Source organism: Andrena cerasifolii, unplaced genomic scaffold (assembly GCF_050908995.1).
Source record: "Andrena cerasifolii isolate SP2316 unplaced genomic scaffold, iyAndCera1_principal scaffold0026, whole genome shotgun sequence".
In the NCBI taxonomy this organism is placed as follows: domain Eukaryota; kingdom Metazoa; phylum Arthropoda; class Insecta; order Hymenoptera; family Andrenidae; genus Andrena; species Andrena cerasifolii.
In genome coordinates, this window is record NW_027484919.1 from 40,001 (window position 1) to 42,500 (window position 2,500).

Genomic DNA, 2,500 nt, shown 5'->3' on the forward strand with positions numbered 1-2,500 from the left:
GTAACGCGGCCGATCCTCCCTCGGTCGACGCAAAGGTCGACCTTCACTTTCATTCCGCCTTTAGGTTTCTTTCTCCCAATGACTCGCGCACATGTTAGACTCCTTGGTCCGTGTTTCAAGACGGGTCCTGAGAGTACCCAAAGCAGTAGCGTCGCCGACCGGTAATTCGAAGCTTGGCCAGTCCAAGGACACCGCCTGCTAACAGCTGGCCAGGCCCGGGGACGGCACTAGGTCCGTACCTCCGGGTAAGAACTGACCGGGCTTGCGGCGGGCCTGACGCACACACATTCGAAAATGGATTGGTTGCGGCCCGATACCGTCAGAGTACCGTCGCGCAGCCGGTCGGGCGGCCGAGGGTCTGTCGCGTGCTCTGGGAGCAACGAAACAGGCAACCGCTCGGGCCGTAGACCGACACGCAACGGGTCGCGACGTTCTACTAGGGGAGAAGTGCACGACTACGTGGCCGGAACATTCACCGCCGGTGGTGTACCCTCGCTAATGGACCACGAAAGTCCACCCGGAGTATCGCGCACCGACGGGAGCCAGCCTCGTCGACGATGAATCTCCCCATTCGATCTTTTGGGTTTCTCAGGTTTACCCCTGAACGGTTTCACGTACTCTTGAACTCTCTCTTCAAAGTTCTTTTCAACTTTCCCTCACGGTACTTGTTCGCTATCGGTCTCGTGGTTGTATTTAGCCTTAGATGGAGTTTACCACCCACTTAGGGTTGCACTCTCAAGCAACCCGACTCTATGGAGAGATCCTCCCGAAACGCGTACCGGTCGCTACGGGCCTGGCACCCTCTGCGGGTAAGTGGCCCCATTCAAGATGGACTTGGACGCGGTGCGACGTCACGGGATAAACGGATCCTCCTGAACACTACAATTCCCTGCGGCGGAACCGCGGGATTCAGTGCTGGGCTAATTCCTGTTCGCTCGCCGCTACTAAGGAAATCCTTGTTAGTTTCTTTTCCTCCGCTTAGTAATATGCTTAAATTCAGCGGGTAATCTCGCCTACTCTGAGGTCGTCAATCATTTTATATATTAATTAGGTGCCACCAGAGAAAAAACCTGAGACCGCGAAGCGGAGAGAAGATATTATATTATAAATCGTGCTCCCTCTCTCTCTTTTGGATATTTTACCTCGAGCGGGCATCCCGGCGGGAGTACGGGGGTGTGTGGGCGTAGTGCGTTGACACCGACGACGGGGCCGGGCCGGACGAGAAGCTGGGCTGAAGAATACAAGGAGAAGAAGAAGAATGAAACATACAAAACTTCTTTCTCAGATTCTTTTTCTCTTCCCTTGCTCGCTCGCAGATTCCCATGCGCACCGCGTATACGGCATCACGCCACGCACCATACACATCTTTCCCCGCGTACACATCCCGGCTCACAGCCCGACAACGACAACGACGGATCGATGTGATCGATCTCGCGTTGTATCCAGAGAGGTACCAACGCACGATTCCAGAGAAAACGTACATTTGACTCTCTTTTCTCTTCTGATCGAGAATTAGAGTCCCCCCTTAACATCTCTCTATTTGCGCCACGCCAAAGTGTCTCTTTTTCGTCGCGCATAGTCGATTCGATCCGTGAGACTCCCGCGGAACGACCACCGGTTTTTACTTTAACGTCCGTCCGCTATATTAGCTTTGAGATTCCCGCTATCCCTCACGCCTCGAGCAGCAGAGGGAACCGCGTGGGAAAAATAAGCTTTTCCGTGGACTGGACGACCGGTGAGACGCGCGGTCTCTTATACGATCGACCAACAACGCGACAAAGAAGACATGGGGCGATCGGGGAGACTCGTCCTTCCATTCAGCACGAAGGAGAGTCGTACTACCACCTTTCGCGGCATCAGCGCCTTTCGGTTCGTCAAAGTTCAAATTCGCGCAGCCGCGCCAGCGAGGATTCCGGGGTACAGAAACGTTAAACGACGCGTGCAGCAATCTCTCTCATCGGATGTTTGGCGCAAACACTCATGTGCGTCGACGGAACGTGGCCATAGGGAGAGAATGAATGTACGGCTTGGCGAGGACACGCGCGACGACGGGGAAATACATCGACCCGATCCTGTTGACGCGTGGTTATTTTTATCATCCCGCACAGCGCCGCTACTATTCATGTAATTACACACCCTTGGATCTTCACGGCGTCCCGAAGAACGAGTGTTGTGCCCTCGATGTATCTCGATTGACTTTTTATCACTTGTCAGTCAACGACGACCCTCTGTTTAAAATCCCTGGGGCCTCGTGAACGCGACGATATAGATCGGCGCACATATGCCGCGCACTGCTCTTCTCTTTCTCTATCTATCTCTCGCTCTTTGGTCCTCTTTCTCAGGACAAATTTTTCATTTCAGGCGACGTCGGGAGCACGGTAAAAGATCTCGCGCAGAACGTGAAGGCAAATCTACACCCAACCGGTGCGAGCGGAGAGGCTGCTGTGAGTTCTTTGATCCAGGGAGCGGTGCAGCACACGGGCGGTCGTTGTAAAACAAC

General features: G+C 54.1%; 1 non-coding gene across 1 annotated transcript in view; it reads right to left on the reverse strand.

Annotated features, from left to right (window-relative positions):
* LOC143378040 (large subunit ribosomal RNA) overlaps positions 1-1,027 on the reverse strand; it is a 4,188-nt gene extending 3,161 nt beyond the window's left edge. The window contains exon 1 of the ribosomal RNA XR_013087479.1: positions 1-1,027. This exon is cut by the window's left edge and continues 3,161 nt beyond it. This is a non-coding gene — a ribosomal RNA (large subunit ribosomal RNA).
* Positions 1,028-2,500: the final 1,473 nt, after the last annotated feature.